Source organism: Microtus pennsylvanicus, chromosome 5 (genome assembly GCF_037038515.1).
Source record: "Microtus pennsylvanicus isolate mMicPen1 chromosome 5, mMicPen1.hap1, whole genome shotgun sequence".
Classification (NCBI taxonomy): domain Eukaryota; kingdom Metazoa; phylum Chordata; class Mammalia; order Rodentia; family Cricetidae; genus Microtus; species Microtus pennsylvanicus.
This window is the reverse complement of record NC_134583.1, coordinates 66,258,262-66,276,154: the sequence shown is the minus strand read 5'-3', so window position 1 is coordinate 66,276,154 and position 17,893 is coordinate 66,258,262.

The window sequence follows — 17,893 nt, the reverse complement described above, 5'->3', positions numbered from 1 at the left end:
CCATCTTGCAGACCCTTTATCCAAGCTTTTTATCATGGGATTCTGTAGACTCTTCCAAAGTGACTCCTCCCACCCCTTTAAGTTGGAGACTGGCCATGAACTTGCTTTGGCCAATGATATGGAGTAGGGAGGCAGATGCTCTATCCTGGTGTCAGCCATGGGAGGTTTTTGCATGCCCCTGATTGTCCCTGGCCCTGGGCCTTCAGTATGAGAAGTCCATGTGTCAGGTGGGCCCAGAACACTCACAAATATAGAGCTCCCCTGAGCCATGTATAACCCGAGAGGAGCGCAGCTGTCTGCCTGTCTTGTAAAAGAGAGATGACACCTATGCAGCTCAGGTCAGTGCGCTACAGTCACCTGCATACCCTGTAGACCCACAGGCATGCGGACAATGTTTTCTGTTTCAAGCTGCTGAGTTTTAAGGCTTATCATTAGGACATCCTGCTGTGGGATATTTGTACACCGTGTGAAGATGTATTTGCTGTGATTGGTGTAGTGAAAAGCTGAATGAATGGCCAATAGCTAGGCAGGAGGTATAGGCGGGACTTCTGGGGAGAGAAAGGGAGAAGAGGAGGAATCTAGAGGCTTGGAAGATGCTAGGAGACATGGAAGAGGCGGGAGGGGGTGGTACATGGCAGAACATAGATTCATAGAAACTGGTTAATTTAAGTTATAAGAGCTAGTTAGGAACAAGTCTAAGCTATATATAGGTTGAGCCTTCACAATTAATAATAAGTCTCTGTGTTATTATTTGTGGACTAGTGGCTGATGAAAAGGTACTAGTACAGCATCCACTGAAGTACATTCTGTGATCCAACTGCAGACACATCTTTTTGTTCCTACCTCATCTGATATCTCCTCTCCCTGACTACATAATCGAAGCACCATGTTCTCTATGGGATCGTTGCTAGGTTTTGAGAGACAGTGATGGCCCTCCCCTGGGCCTGGGAAGTCCTGGATGTGCATCTGCTCTCGTCTCTCACTGCTACCAGGCTCTTTCCTGACCCTCCTTTAGAGGAAGGGCCTTGATAGCCTGTTGCCTCTGCCGCCCCAGTATTCTGGCATGGCAGAAGGCCTTGCAAAGGAGGGAATTAATATGTGCCAAATACCAGCTTTGGGCTGATCGGGTTCTAGGCTGCAAAGCAAGGGGGCAAAAGTCTGGAGATTAAGGACAGAGGGAGGAGAGGAACTGAGAATATATCATCAGTCTCAGCTTGGTCCAAGGGCCTGATCCTGCCTGCAGCAAAAGGATTCGGTGAGACTCCAGCAGGCACCCCTCTGTGGAGAATGAGGGATGCTAAAAGCTTATGCTGTGTTCAAGGTGGAATGAAATTTCTTCCCCTGGAGCCATAAAGGGACAAGTTTGATCCTCTTGGGGACAGAGTGATTTAAGTCTAATTGTGGTGAGAGGCTCAGGGTCGGGCTTCTGGCCCTGGGGAATCCTCTTTCTAAGTGTGATTTGGAGCCTTGGAAATAATTTGTCTGCAAGCCCTAGAAGGAATCCCTGGCCTGTGCCAGAGAGGGAGTCTAGCAGAGGGCAAGGTAAAGAATGGTTATCAGAAGCTGTGTGAAGCCCAGATGAGCGTGGCAGAAATTGCTTAACCTCTTTCGCAAAATGGAGCTAAGCACTTATTATCAGAAAGTGAGGGAGACTGTGGAACAAAGGATGGGGGCCCCTGTGAGGGAGACTGTGGAATAAAGGATGGGGCCCCATGTGAGGGAGACTGGAATATAGTATGGCTCCCCTTTCTCCCTTCTCCACCCATCTCTTCTCCCCTCCCTTCCCTATGTCCTTCCTTTCCTGTCAGTCTCACTATATAGCTCAGGCTAGCCTCAAACTCACCACACTCAGCTAAATATGGACTTTTTACTCCATTTTTTTCAACATAAGGCCCTGGCCTTGTATACTTTAGGCACAGGTTCTGAATTCCTTGGCAACAGACCGGTTTCCAAAACTTCTTTGCGAGAGAGCGCAGGGAAAAGATATATTCCTTCGGCTTCTTTTTCCTCCTCCTCTTCCTCACATTCTGCCTTTCAGATGAAGGGTGAGATCAAGTGCACACAGTTGTTTTCCCTTCCCCCTTTCCAGGGGAGCCAGGGTGCAGGTTGCCCCTTTCTCCCTTTCGGCCTCAGCACTGATCTCAACTTCCAGAGATGCTCATGGTGTGATTTATTCCATTCTCTTCGTCCACTGAGTCTGCTTCAGCTTCTGAGCTGTTGCCAAGCTGGGGAACAGGAGCAAAGTGTGAAGACACTGAGAGCGGAATACTTTTCTCTTGCAATTGAGCTTCCCTCTCAGGAAGGAATGGAAGAGGGATCCTGAGATCAGAGCATCTCTTCTGCTCCATCAGTCCCCAAATCATAATCATAAAAATTAAAACCCAGTTAAGAAGAACCCACAGATGTTATTACAGCTTGGCAGCTGATGGGGATCTTGATCAAATCTTTTATGCAATTTCACAGTTTCTAGGGGAATTCATCAAGCTCACATTGATCATCTTTGTGCCATGAAGACTGGCTTCTCTCAGCCGAACTCACCCCTCCCAAACTAATTTCATCTTTTGATCTAAGCTCATGTCATGCTTTTTAGGGGCAATGCATGGTGGCTTCAGAGCCAGTAGCCTGGGCTCCCATCAGGCCCAGCCCACACCAACCCCTTCCTGACATCCAGACAGAGGCCTGGCCAGGGAGGTTCCTGCTGTGGATGTAAATATTCCCCATGGCCCAGTGCTAAAGCTTGCCTGTCTGCATGCTGTACTAATTGGAGAGTTGGAACCTTTAAGAGGTGGAGCTTAGAGGGAGGAAGTTAGGCCATTGGCATTGCACCCTTAGAGGGCATGAGACTCTAGTGTCCCCCTGGAGTTCCTCTAGTTTCTCTGTTTCCTGGCGTCTGTGAGTTGAGTAGCTTCTTTCCGAGAAATAGTCCAGCATGGTGTGCTAAGCAACAGGGTCAATGGCCATGAACTGAAATCTCTCACATTCGAAGCCCAAATTAATTTTTCTTCTTTGAAATTCCTTACCTCAGGCGTGTTGTCACAGTTACAGGAAGCTGAATAACACAGTGCCCTGTGTTGGTCTCGGACTTCTGAGGCACAGGGGTGCTGCCCGATAATGTTTAATATCACAGAGCTGGCCAGACTCAGAGCCTCTGGCAAAATGACAAAACTAAAAGAGCAAATATCTTGGGATAGCCTGTAACCTAACAGGAGGAAGGCCCCACAGGGACTTTGGCTTGATAGTGAAAGCAAATAGCGTCTCTATAGTAGATAATAACCCTGGGAAATAATTTCTCTGGGCCAATCAACACCTTGGTGATACTGAGAATGCTTCATGGGAGCTAGCTGATGGGATCCTTCTACTTTAAACACAACATCTAAATACTGCCAGATAATTTAAAGGATTTAATTTATTCCATGGGCTGAACGAAATACCCAAGAAGGCCAGAACTGAGCACCGAGCATCTGGCTTTCATGTCTGACGTGGTATGCTGTACCTTGTGTGCCTTGTCCAGACATCACTCCCATGAGCTGTCTGAACTTGCTGTGGTGCCAGCTTCTCACACTCACGTGCTTTCATGAAGGTTCTTCAGCCACCGTCAGTTTGTTGGTCTGGGCTCCGCACCTTGTCCACTGTGTCCAAGGGCAGCTGAAGAATGCCCTGGTCCGTTTCAGGGGGACGGTAGCTAAATTCTGAGTGCAGTCATTTTCTGCCAGGAGTTCTGCTTTGCATATTGGATGGGGAGCTGGAGTCTACACAGGACAGAGCCAGTCTGCTTGCCTACCATGACTTCCACGTTAAAGGGAGATCTTTCCCACCAGGCTCGTAGTGGTGGACCCAGAGAAAGTAGGTGATTCTCCCAAACTCACACAGCTGGGAGCAGCCCAGTCTGAGTTTGAACCTGGCTGGGCCAGACGTTGGCGACCAGCACTGTTTTCAATTCCACGCTGTTCCTTTACTTCTTATTAGATGCACAGTGCAAGAAAGGACTCTAGCTTCCCATAACTCAAGACACACTTGACACCATAATCTACCGAAGACACCATCCATAAAGGAGCAGTGACAGACAGGCTACCCTGGTGACAGGCATGAGGCCCAATCGGTCTGATCCATCATTGTCATTATGCATGCTGTATCTCTATTATCTCTCCCATAAGACATATTTACAACGTTATTAAAAGGGAGATGTGCGGATATATTATCTTCCTTACACGCGATGTATATTATCCTCCCGTGCCCTGTCACATCTTGATGATGCCAGACATGGCTGACCCTGGTGTAGAGGCTGGAGAGAAGCCATCTCTCCTAGTTGCAAAACAGCTGGGGAAGAGGTGCAAACCTGCTCCAGGGCCCAGCAGGGTCTGGCACACCAAGTTTACACAGTACATTTTCAGTGTGGTGGTGTTGGTTGTCAGCTTGAGAGAATCTATAATCACTTGGTAGGTAGGCTTCTGGGTGTATCTGTTGCGGGGTGTTACCTTAATTATGTCCGTTTGTGCAGGAAGACCCATCTTAATTGTGGGTGGGACCATTTCCTAAGCAGGGAGTCTTGGACTGTGTAAATGGAGAAAGTGGGCAGGATACCAGCAAGCCATGGTTCTGTTTTCTGATTGTTGGTGCAAAGTGACCAGGACTTCAGGCTCCTGCTGCTTTGGTTTCCCATACCTGGGCTATCCCTTGAGCTGTGAGCCGAACCCTCACGCCCTAAGGCTGCTTTTGTCAGAGCTGTTTAGCACAGAGTAGGAAAAACATTAGCTTGCCAGACAGCCAGCTTCTGTGGTGGGAGGGGCTATCACTGTCATCTCCACGTGAGACTTGTTATGTTTAGTGGGATTTAGGGGTCTTTGTGATGGGGCAGGAACATGTGGTGTGGAATATGAGGAATTCTATAGTGTGTTGGTGGGTGCGCAAAGGCCACCAGGCAGAAGGCCACATTTGGGAAACAGATTAAGAGAATGAGTTAGGAGAAAAGAAAGAAGCTGGGTTGAACTTTGGACCTTTATGATTGCCACAATGTGTGTGCAACCACACTGTGGTTGTGTGTGCAGAGAATAGGACACGTCTGTGAACTATTCAGGAGGTCAAGGCTTCAATCTGTGAGGATAAACTGGGCCCTGGGATGGGTCAGGGGCAATGAATTCCTCACCACTGGGAGCCTGGCCCAAAGATTCTTTATGAAACACTTTTTGGGCAGGGTGGGGAAGGGCCACTGGCTTAACCCACACTCCTTGGTCCCAGAGGCTTGTTCCTGCCCTGGTCTTGGCTGCAAGTCACATCACTCCCTGCAGCGGGCTGACAGCTCTCTGTTTGTGCTTTCAGATAATCTAACTCACAGATAATTAACGTCAGTCTGCTGTCACAGCGCCCTGGCTAACCACAGTGTGTGGGCGTCGGCCAGCCAGCCGGTCGATGAACAGCCCCGGGATCTATCAGAGTCAGGAAAGGGCGCGTCACCTGCCAAGTTGCTTGAGCATGCCGGGGTACCTTAGCACATGCCTGTCTACTTCAGAGGCGCAGACAGTCTCCATCCCAGAGGTGACAATACCCAAGGTCACAGCTGCAGCTCTGGGGACCAAGCTGGGTAGAAAGAAGAGAGGAGAGAGGAGAGGAGCCTGTCTAGTGGGCGTGGGCATATGCTCTGTCTTGCCTCATCTGTGCACACATACCACTTAGTTCAAGTCCTAACTCAGGTTTCACAGCTGTATTCAAATTCCCGGTGGATCAGACCTCTTGCATCTCCCTGAGGTACTCTCTGCTGCCAGGCACCCTGAAATGCTAGGGGCTCCCCACACAAGTCAGGCTTGGCCATGTTTCTCTCTTAGTCACCATCTCTTCGCCCGACTCTTCCTCTGATATGCATGGCCGCCCTCCACAGGATCCTGGGTGCTTTCGCACGTGCTCTAATGATCTGGTTTCCAAGGAGCTCTCTTCTGCTCTGTATCCCTGCAGCACACTGCACAGACCCTGGGGACAGCCACTCCTCACAGACTCTTCTTTCTTCTGCCACGCTCACCTGGGTGCTCAGTTCACACAGGGTTTGAGGCACAGGATGGAAGAGGGATGCAGAGTAGGCATTCATTTCCCTGTGACCAAGTCTCAAGAACAGAAGGTTGACTAATACAGTCAGGGAAAGGCCACCCAGCGATGTCGAAAGCCAGACATTGGGTTATCAGTCCCAGCATTCTGCTGTCGGATTCTTGAGAACTTCTCTGTGGTGGAGCATGGGTGACCTGAGTCTGGTAGGCAGTGGCATCCCTGCACACCCCAGAAATTACCCAGTGAGGGTCTGACTAGCCTATGAGTTCCTCAGCACCCAGACACGAGTCTTGACAGCTAACCACTCAAGCACATGTAGAGATCAGGGAACAACTCGTAGGAGCTGGTTCTCTCCTACCGTGTGGATTTCCAGCATGAAACTCAGGTCTTTAGGCATGGTGGCAGCTCCTCTGTCCTCTGACCCTCCTGGTTAGCTCAACTCATGTCTGACCAAGATAACTTGGGAGACTCCAGGGGCTGTGGGTGGTGTGTTCACAGGTGAGGTAGTTGTGCTGAAGCTTCCACAGGAATTTTCCTGGCAACAGTGTTTGTGGGTCTGAGGTCGGTTGAATCATTTCAGGAAGTAAGAGCAGCAAGAGGGCAAAGGTCAGGATGAATTTCTGAAATTACAAAAGCCCTCCCCTCCCATCCTCCTTCTTCCATCCTTTCCTTTCCTCTCTGTGTCCCTCTCTCAATTATTTTGCTTACTGAGTGGGTGATACATTTACAAAGTTCAAAATTTTTGAGGCAACACCAAATGCATAAGGAATCGATACCTTCTGGTCTCACCTACCCTCTCTCTACTTCTCCCTCCCTTCTTGTTCTCGACCCTACTCACTCACTTCCTTGGTCTTCCTTGCTCCCTTCAGGCATTCTTTGCATTATTTGTGCAAACACTGCATATATGAGTGCCACACTAAGTTCATTGTTCTAAACACTGAAAAATTGATGCAGCGGAAGCTGAGGTCTAGGGATGGGGAAGCAGAGGGTGTGAGATTAGGTTGTGCAGGGCATTTCAGGGGCATTGGATGCCACGCTTAGGACCATCTGACAATTGAGCATATTTTAAGTCATTTCTCAAATTGTCTCCAAGTCAAGGTACTTTCTTTTTTTTATTGAGAAAAAAAAATTTCTGCCTCCTTCCAGCCTCCCACTCCTCTCCCCCTCCCCCCACTCCTCCCCCCCCCCTCCCACTCCTCTCCCCCTCCCTCTCCAGTCTGAAGAGCAGTCAGGGTTCCCTGCCCTGTGGAAAGTCCAAAGTCCTCCCCCCTCCATCCTGGTCTAGGAAGGAGAACATCCAAACTGGCTAGGCTCCCACAAAGGCAGGACATGAAGTAGGATCAAAACCCAGTGCCATTGTCCTTGGCTTCTCAGCAGCCCTCATTGTCCGCCATATTCAGAGAGTCCGGTTTTATCCCATGCTTTTTCAGTCACAGGCCTTGGTGAGCTCCAATAGATCAGCCCCACTGTCTCCGTGGGTGACTTTCAAGGGAACTTCGTGCCCAGGTAGAATCACGGGAGATGTGTGACAGCTGCCCTGTTCTATGCCCCACCAACAATTAAGAAAAATGAACTCCCAGCAAAGGTAGGATCCCCGAGTCTGTGTCTCTGTGTCACACGGCCAGTTAGCCGCCTCTGCTTTTTCCTCCTTAATTTATTTTCTGGGAAACATTCTGTGACTTAGAACAGTGCCCTCCCTTTGTCAGCAGCCGGTCCTCAGAACCAAATTGCTGCCTAAAAATAATGTATTTTTATTAAAAACTATTTTAAGTTGGTGCCTATTTTCAAGATAGATTCACATATGGATAAGCATCCAGTATTGCTTGTTATAGATAAGTGATGAATTATTTTAATCAGAAATGGATTTAACAGAATTGCAAAAATAAATGTGGGAGATTTTTCACAATCTGGTTGTCTTTTCTGATTCTTCATATTTATATTTAGTATTCAATGAAGACTAATCGTGACTATTGGACATTCAATCAAAATCACCCAAACTGGATGCATCCCACTCACAATAAAGATTGACACTCTCCGCAGTAATGCTGAGAAATTGGCTCTAGACTCTTGGAGCAGAATCAGATGGGGGCAGACATATGCTGTGACTTCTTGCTCAGGCACCAGGGGCCCTCCAAGACTCCAGCTCTTGTCACTGTTATATCACCTCATGTGATGTCCGCCATGTCCACCAAGGACCAGAAATGCCTGGGGAGGGGACAGAGGTAGTGTGGATGCACAGCCACCTCTGACCTGAGGCAAGAAAGACTGGACTGTCATGGGCTGAGCCTGAACCAGGGCCCGTGTCAGTAGCATTGGGAATGGAAGTGTGTGCAGGCCAGCCTTAGGTGGGGCTCAGCACAGACCCCCTTACCCCTGACCTGGAGTGGGCACTCAAGCAAATGCTGTAGTGTCAGCATGTCCTTTTGCATTGCTAATCATCTTGCTTTGGCTTATCTCTTCCCACCAACAGAGAGAATGCCAGCCTTAGTTTTGTGTGCACACATGTGTGCACACTCATATCAAGGCTAAAGACCCTAAGTCCACTGTTCTCATTTACAGTTTGCCACCTTATTTTCTGAAACACTGTCTCTCATCGCAGGTGGAGCTGTCAATCAGACAAAATTGAATGCCCAGCGGGCTTTGTGAATCCTCTTGTCTCTATTCCCTAACATAGGGTTACAGATGCAGCTGTGCCGGGATCTGATCTCAGGTCCTCATGCTGAGCAGTGAGTGGTGTTCTATCTACTGAGCTGTCTCCCAGCCTCTTCACCTTTCAGATGCTCAGGGATTACCTGGTGATATTCAGGTCATTTTTATCCTATTTGGTTTTTTCCAATATTTCATTTTATTTTCCTTAAAATGTATTTTAAATTATTATATGAAAAATGGTCTCATTATGATGTCATTACACCCATAGATAATTTTGCTTTACTCATCTTTGCCCCTCCTACATTGCCCTTTTTTTCTCCCTTCTCCTCCACTGGCACCCTTCCTTATTGTAAATAATCCCCTTGCTAATCCTAGAGAAAATATGTACTGTCTGTCTGTCCTGGCTTATTCCCACACCTCCATTTTATCTTCCCCAATATCCTCACTCTCCCTTCTATTTTCACATCATACATGCATGTGCGGGTGTTTATATATATTTATATCTAGAATCTACACACATTGTATCTGTTTTTATGGCTACTTTTAACTGGAGGCAAGTAACAACAAAATTTCTTTCACAGAAAGAATTAATTAAATTAAAAATGCTAAGTTAATACTGTTATACAGGGCAAGGCAGTGCAGAGGTTCTTGCTGAAACCAGTTTAGATTTGATTAGAATTTGATCTCCTTGATGGAAAATTCCATGGGAAACTAAGTCTATTCTAAGAACCTGAGGTCAAGATGCTTGCTGATTTATCTTGACTTCTGTTAAACTGTTTCCCTTTTAGATAGACTCAATTTTGTGTAGCCTGTTGGGGAGGGGCTTGAACTCACAGCGATCCAACTACGTCTGCCTTCCAAGTGCTGGGATTAAAGGTGTATGCCACCACTGCCTGGCCTCTATGGCTAACTAGGGGCTTTAGCTTCACACTATGATCTTCAGGCAAGCTTTATTTGTTAGATCACAAATAAAATATCACCATAAAACCCTCTCCCTAAATAAAAAGGAAAAAGAAGTCTGAGGATATAGTTCAGTGGTAGAGTCATTGCTGAGCTTGGGTGAAACTCTCAGTTCAATCCCCAGCACCACAAAACCCAACCCAATCAAACCCAACCCAACCCAACCCAACCCAATTCAACCAAACCCAACCAAACCCAAACAAATCCCATTCAACCCAACCCAACCAAACCAAACTCAATCACACCAAATCCAACCCAACCAAACCAAACTCAACCCAACCCAACTAAATCCAATCAAGTCCAGTCCAATCAAATCCAATCAAACCCAACCTAACCCAGCGCAACCAACCCAATCAAACCATCTCCAATCCAACCAAACCCAGCCAAACCAAACCCAAACCAACCCAAACTAACTAAACCAGACCCAACCCAAACCAACCAAACCCAACCAAACAAAACGCAACCAAACCAAACCAAATTCAACCAAACCCAATCCAACCAAACCACATAGTCAGGAACCATTTCTGAGATGTCTTCTAAGAGTTTCAGTCATCTTGCATAAGTTAGAATATAGTAAGGTAAATTCTACAAACACAGGCCACTATCTGCCTGTGTTTCCTTGTGTTTTCCTTCTATATCATTCAGAAAGAACTTTTGCTTAGGTCTGCCACTGTAGACCTCTACACAATTTGTTCTAATCAGTTATTAGCCTCCTGGCCATGAAGGAGCAAATCATTATGTCCCCTCCTTAATTCTCAGGTTTTCATGAATGGGTTCTGGCTTCCTCTGGAAAACACAGGGTTCAGAGTTTTGGCCAACTTTCCTCAGAAACCAATAGTACCAGCCTTTGTTGATCAAGACATCTCTGGATTGATGGGCAGATGTTAGCATCTGGGATTAATATGGGACCCCCCCCAGTTATTTGGAGAATCTCATTAAGGCAGATTTCGTTCAGGGAACTGATGCTTTAATATTCTGCATTGTCAGCGGAGGGCCTGGATTTTATTTCTCGAATAACTTTTAATTAAATGTGCAGGCTTTGCTTTCCCCAACGTATCAGCAATCGGGGACCTGGGCCCACCTCACCCCTCTCCATCAAATCAGCAGAAAGCAAGGCTGGGGGCCACAGTACTGCTGAGCAATAAAGTTTATGGCCCATCCATGCCTTTGCTGTAATCACTGCAGAGTCTTGCTGACGTGAGCCCCTTCAGGGTCTGGGCTGAGTGACTGATGTGCCCTGAGTGCTGGTTCCCATGCTGTAACTTGCAAAATGCAAGAGACACAGCCAGAAGGTGCTCACCCAGGGTCAGCGTGTAGCAAACCAGGGTCCAGGAACCATATCTGGCTCTGAGTCTATTTTTTTAAAAATAAAGTTTTATTTGAACAGTGCCATGCCTGTTTCTTCATGATTGCTTTTGTGGGCAACAGTAGTCAGTCCTTGACCCTGCAGTGGGCAGCAAGCGGTGGTCCTTTGGGCAGTGTCAGATTGAGGTAGGCTGGGTGCTTGCTCTGTGTCCTTTGGAGAGTAGTTCCAGGATCCCCAGTGTCACTGTTTGCAGATGCACAAATCTCTCCTATAAAATGCCTTAGCAATTGTGTGTGACCTGTACATCTTACTCTTTATTGAAACCCGAATTCATAATACTTAGTGACATGTGAGTAATGGAAGTAGCTGCAGGACTACATGGCGAGGAGACTAATGACAGGAAGAAAATGGACATCTTCACTACAGATAGAATGCGCTCCCAAATTTTCTATCTAGGCTTGATTGAACACATGAGTGAAGAGCCCCTGGATGTGGAGGTCTACCTGTTCCGTCTGGAGAAACAAATCCTCCAAAGAACCGTGAGAGGCAGTGGGATCTGCAAGGGAGTCTGGCAAAGAGCCTGTACTGAGTGAGGAACAATGTAGAGAGAGATGGGGTGGGGTGACGGGAGCTGAGAGATGGGGTGGGGTGACGTGAGCTGAGAGATGGGGTGGGGTGACGTGAGCTGAGAGATGGGGTGGGGTGACGTGAGCTGAGAGATGGGGTGGGGTGACGTGAGCTGAGAGATGGGGTGGGGTGACGTGAGCTGAGAGATGGGGTGGGGTGACGGGAGCTGAGAGATGGGGTGGGGTGACGGGAGCTGAGAGATGGGGTGGGGTGACGGGAGCTGAGAGATGGGGTGGGGTGACAGGAGCTGAGAGATGGGGTGGGGTGACGTGAGCTGAGAGATGGGGTGGGGTGATGTGAGCTGAGAGATGGGGTGGGGTGACGGGAGCTGAGAGATGGGGTGGGGTGACGGGAGCTGAGAGATGGGGTGGGGTGACGGGAGCTGAGAGATGGGGTGGGGTGACGGGAGCTGAGAGATGGGGTGGGGTGACGTGAGCTGAGAGATGGGGTGGGGTGACGTGAGCTGAGAGATGGGGTGGGGTGACGTGAGCTGAGAGATGGGGTGGGGTGACGTGAGCTGAGAGATGGGGTGGGGTGACGGGAGCTGAGAGATGGGGTGGGGTGACGGGAGCTGAGAGATGGGGTGGGGTGACGGGAGCTGAGAGATGGGGTGGGGTGACGGGAGCTGAGAGATGGGGTGGGGTGACGTGAGCTGAGAGATGGGGTGGGGTGACGTGAGCTGAGAGATGGGGTGGGGTGATGTGAGCTGAGAGATGGGGTGGGGTGACGGGAGCTGAGCGATGGGGTGGGGTGATGGGAGCTGAGAGATGGGGTGGGGTGACGGGAGCTGAGAGATGGGGTGGGGTGACGGGAGCTGAGAGATGGGGTGGGGTGACGGGAGCTGAGAGTATGGGTGGGAATGGAGGTGGGGTGAGGTGAGGAGTGTAGGAGCCAGCCACGAGAAGCTAAATAGAAACAGACCACCCAAAGGACGTTCTTTACTTCCAATCACCATCACCTACCAGAGTAGGACTCAGCCATCGATAAGTTTGATGGAGGCCTGAGTCTCAGTAGTTTACCCTGAAGCAATACCTGGTTGCAGGAAGAACCACAAACTGAGATTACCAGAGCATCATCCAAGAACAGACCGTCCCAAGGAAATGTCTAATGTTCCAACCACTGTAGATAGGATCACCTGTCAGTACACTCACCAAGAGACCCCTAGACAAATGTCAATCAGAGGTCCTAACCTTAGAAACTCCTCACCTCTATCTTTACTACTATAAAAACCCAACTCTAACTGAGCTTGGGGCTCTCCTTGTATTCCAATACGTTGGACATGCGGAAAGACCAAATTTGCAAACTTGTATAAAATAAAGGCTCTGTGCTTTTACATACAGGACTTGGTCTCCTTGTTGGTTTTTGGTGGACTTCATGGATCTGGGCATAACAAGGAGGAAGTGAAGGTGGGGTGGGGTGAGGTGAAGAGGCAGTAGAGGTGGGGATGGAGTAGCCTCTCTGGGGAGGGCTCCGGGAGTAATCAGTTCAGAGCCACGGCCTGTGGCAGCATCTCTAGGCAGAAGCTTTTCCCCTAGTAAGTTCCTGGTGAATCAGCAATCAGGAGACATGACCAAGAGAACCTGCCATTATATTTCTTCTTTTCTTTCAGCTGTGATGTGATTCATTACAAGGTGCATTACAAGGTGTTAGAATGGGGTTCCATATTTGTGAGGGGCGTTCGTAGACACCTTGTCGTCGGGTCTAGGGATGATCTAGTTATAAAGGTCATGGAGAACTGACTTCCTTCCACACTGTTCCCCTGGGCTTTTCTCCTCTGTGTTGTGACTGGGCAGGGTTTTCTTTCATCTGTTTGTAGAGACATTTCTGTATACACATGTCAGGAAAGCAAGATGCTGTCACTGCGTCCCTGCAGTGGCCTTTTGTGGCAACCTTATTATTAGTAGCAAGCAAAGGTTTTAGTTGGTTTAGCACTGAGCTGGAATTTATTAACCTTGTGTAACACATAAATAGCATTGCAGGATGGTCTTAAGGGAGTCCACAGACATTTTGAATTTTTTTTCTTCCCTAAACGCGCCTAAGAAATTAGGTGAAAGGGAAAGAGCTGAAGCATTCTAGATACCAAGAGCAGCATGAGAAAGGCCCCGGATGCAGGAGGACAATGATGAATTTAAAGAAAAGGAAAGCAGAATAGCTGGGGTTTAGGAAGCAGAGTAGGCATTGAGCAAGGGGGCACCGAGTCCCAATCAAGTCTTGCCACTGTGTAGAACCTATCCAGGTTGTGGGCAGGAGAGAACGTCAGTGGGGAACAGCCTGCATGCTCACTGCACCCTCTCCTTGGCTGCATGGGGGCACTGTGAAAGATGCCTTTTCCTGGTCATAGCACTTCTCCCTCTCCACATTCCTGTCATGCTGGGCATCCCAACAGCTTCCTCTTTCTCTCTCCTGCACCTCCAGTTGCTCCTTTCTTTCTTTTTCACTTGGGTCACACCCCCATATTACCAAATCACTAACAGAAGCAGTGGCTGTGTGTCCCTGCAAAACATGGCTGTCACTTCAGATGGAATAAGAATTTATTTTGAACCCAATTCAAGTGATCACAGCTCTGGGGACCCAGACTTAGGATGCCCTAAATGTCAGGTTCCACCAGAGAAGGGGCTACATGAACCTTTTATAGTAACAAAACAAGAGAAACTCATAAATCATGTCATTTCCCAAACACATTGGTGGGGACTTCAACTAGATGGGCTATGGCTAAGCAGGGTGATCTCGGCTAAAGGTCTCCTGCTACCTAATGACCAGTGTAACTCTAGCTCCCAATCCGCAGCATCCCAACTCTTCCTAATGATAACGTTCTAACTGGTCAGTCTGCAGGCTCTTCAACACAGGTGTGGCTGAACACTACACAACACAGCGAATCCAAGGCTTTATATGTAGCTGTGGAGAAGAGGAAATGCCATAGCCAGGGTTTTGGAGGATGCCCAGGAAGCAAGGTTGAGGGTTGGAAAGTCAGGGGCAGAAAAACACAAATAGTAAGACTCTCTGCTAATAAGGGTTAATAAAGCACCCCCCCTGAACCATGTGTGCATGTGATTGTCACAGTGCGTGTAAGACAACCATGGTCATGAGAGCTGGATGAGGCTAACACCAACGAGAGGGAAGATCTGACAGGCCTGAGGAACTGTGAACATACTAACAGATGTGGGATTGTTTTAGCTATAATTTATCTGTCTTCCTGTCTTCTATTATCTATTTAATAATCATCCGTCTATCCTATCTCTATCTATATATATATAACATAGCATCAATTTATCAGCTGTCTATCAATCTATCAATCTTCTAGCACCTACCATCTGTCCATTAATCACTTAATCTGTCTACCAATCTATCATCTATCACCTATCTCTTGTCTATCTATTTGTTGTTTATCTATTGTGTATCAGTTACAAACACCTAGGTATCATTTGTTATCCATTTGTTTATCATCATTAATTTATCTGTCAGGTAAATATCACCTGTTGATCTATCATCTTTCTATCTATCTATCTATCTATCTATCTATCTATCTATCTATCTATCTATCTATCTATCCATCTATCTTCTTCATCATCTGTCTATCATCTATCATCTATTTTTGGTGGTGCTAGGAGTAGAACCTTGCAGCTGCTAGGCAAGCACTCTTGCACTGAACCACACCCCGATATTTCATTATCCTCATGAGCCATCGGCATCACTTGTGTTGTGAAATGCTAGTGCTACCCAGTCTTTTGGTCCGATTTTATGAACACAGAAGAAAACAGCGAAGATGTATGGCACATTATTATGGGTTATCTCACATAAGGGCACAATGTAGAGGAAGGAATAGACTATAAATTCAATAAATAAAAACAGACAAATAGCCACATTTAGACGTCCATTGTCGCATTACATATAGTGGATTGTGTAAAAGAAAGTGAAAGTAAATTGGGTTTGGTGGCTCTGGCTTTATTGGCAGCACTTGGAAGGCAGAAAGCAGGCATACCTTTGTGAGACAAAGGCCAACCTAGTCTACACCGTGAGTTCCAGTACAGCCTTAGCTGCATAGTTACAAAATAAGACTTTGCCTTGTTTTGAAAAGACAGAGGAGTTGTGGGTGGTGAAGGGAACATTCTTGACTCCATTTTCTTCTTCTCTTTCCTCCTTACACCTGAAGAGAATGGCTCTCCCCTGAACCAGCCCCCATCTGCCTGTTCATCATTTAAACTCTGCTCCCACATTTGCTGGGAATTGCATGGCTGTCTCTATTTCCTGTCTCTCCATGTGGCTGCAGATAATGGATTCTTTCAGGACTTTGTCCTGGCTGACATCTAGACTGTCCTTAGATGCTACAAACCTTCCCTCCCTTTGGTCCTCCTCAAGGGTCCCTCAGGGAGGAGTTGTCGATTCCCAGCTGTGGCTTCTCCTCATATTCGTTACTCTCTTCATTGCAGTGCGACTAGCTGCCTGTTCACTCTCACTGCACGGTGACTAGGCGCCCGTTCACTCTCACTGCACGGTGACTAGGTGCCTGTTCACTCTCACTGCATGGTGACTAGGCGCCCGTTCACTCTCACTGCACGGTGACTAGGTGCCCGTTCACTCTCACTGCATGGTGACTAGCTGCCCGTTCACTCTCACTGCATGGTGACTAGCTGCCTGTTCACTCTCACTGCACAGTGACTAGGTGCCCGTTCACTCTCACTGCACGGTGACTAGCTGCCCGTTCACTCTCACTGCACGGTGACTAGGTGCCCGTTCACTCTCACTGCATGGTGACTAGGTGCCCGTTCACTCTCACTGCATGGTGACTAGGTGCCCGTTCACTCTCACTGCATGGTGACTAGCTGCCCGTTCACTCTCACTGCACGGTGACTAGCTGCCCGTTCACTCTCACTGCATGGTGACTAGCTGCCCGTTCACTCTCACTGCACGGTGACTAGGTGCCTGTTCACTCTCACTGCACGGTGACTAGGCGCCCGTTCACTCTCACTGCACGGTGACTAGGTGCCCGTTCACTCTCACTGCACGGCAACTAGGTGCCTGTTCACTCTCACTGCATGGTGACTAGGCGCCCATTCACTCTCACTGCATGGTGACTAGGTGCCTGTTCACTCTCACTGCATGGTGACTAGGTGCCTGTTCACTCTCACTGCATGGTGACTAGGTGCCTGTTCACTCTCACTGCATGGTGACTAGGTGCCTGTTCACTCTCACTGCATGGTGACTAGGTGCCCGTTCACTCTCACTGCATGGTGACTAGCTGCCCGTTCACTCTCACTGCACGGTGACTAGCTGCCCGTTCACTCTCACTGCATGGTGACTAGGTGCCCGTTCACTCTCACTGCAAGGCAACTAGGTGCCTGTTCACTCTCACTGCACGGTGACTAGGCGCCCGTTCACTCTCACTGCACGGCAACTAGGTGCCCGTTCACTCTCACTGCACGGCAACTAGGTGCCTGTTCACTCTCACTGCATGGTGACTAGGTGCCCGTTCACTCTCACTGCATGGTGACTAGCTGCCCGTTCACTCTCACTGCATGGTGACTAGCTGCCCGTTCACTCTCACTGCATGGTGACTAGCTGCCTGTTCACTCTCACTGCACGGTGACTAGGCACCTGTTCACTCTCACTGCATGGTGACTAGGTGCCCGTTCACTCTCACTGCATGGTGACTAGGTGCCCGTTCACTCTCACTGCACGGTGACTAGGTGCCCGTTCACTCTCACTGCATGGTGACTAGGTGCCCGTTCACTCTCACTGCATGGTGACTAGGTGCCCGTTCACTCTCACTGCATGGTGACTAGGTGCCCGTTCACTCTCACTGCATGGTGACTAGGTGCCCGTTCACTCTCACTGCATGGTGACTAGGTGCCCGTTCACTCTCACTGCATGGTGACTAGGCGCCCGTTCACTCTCACTGCACGGTGACTAGGTGCCCGTTCACTCTCACTGCACGGTGACTAGCTGCCCGTTCACTCTCACTGCATGGTGACTAGCTGCCTGTTCACTCTCACTGCATGGTGACTAGGTGCCTGTTCACTCTCACTACATGGTGACTAGCTGCCTGTTCACTCTCACTGCATGGTGACTAGGTGCCCGTTCACTCTCACTGCATGGTGACTAGCTGCCTGTTCACTTTCACTGCACGGTGACTTGCTGCATGTTCATCCCGACTTCTGCACCTTGCAATCCTTTTGTCTTCTGGTTCATCCAATCCTGCTCCCCTGAGCTTTGCTGGGTCTCAGTCTCATGCTGGCTTCCTCCACAGGGCTTTCCCACCATTCTCATTACTGCCATTTCCCTTCCTTCTCTGTCTCATAGAGATCACAGCACCACGGGGCT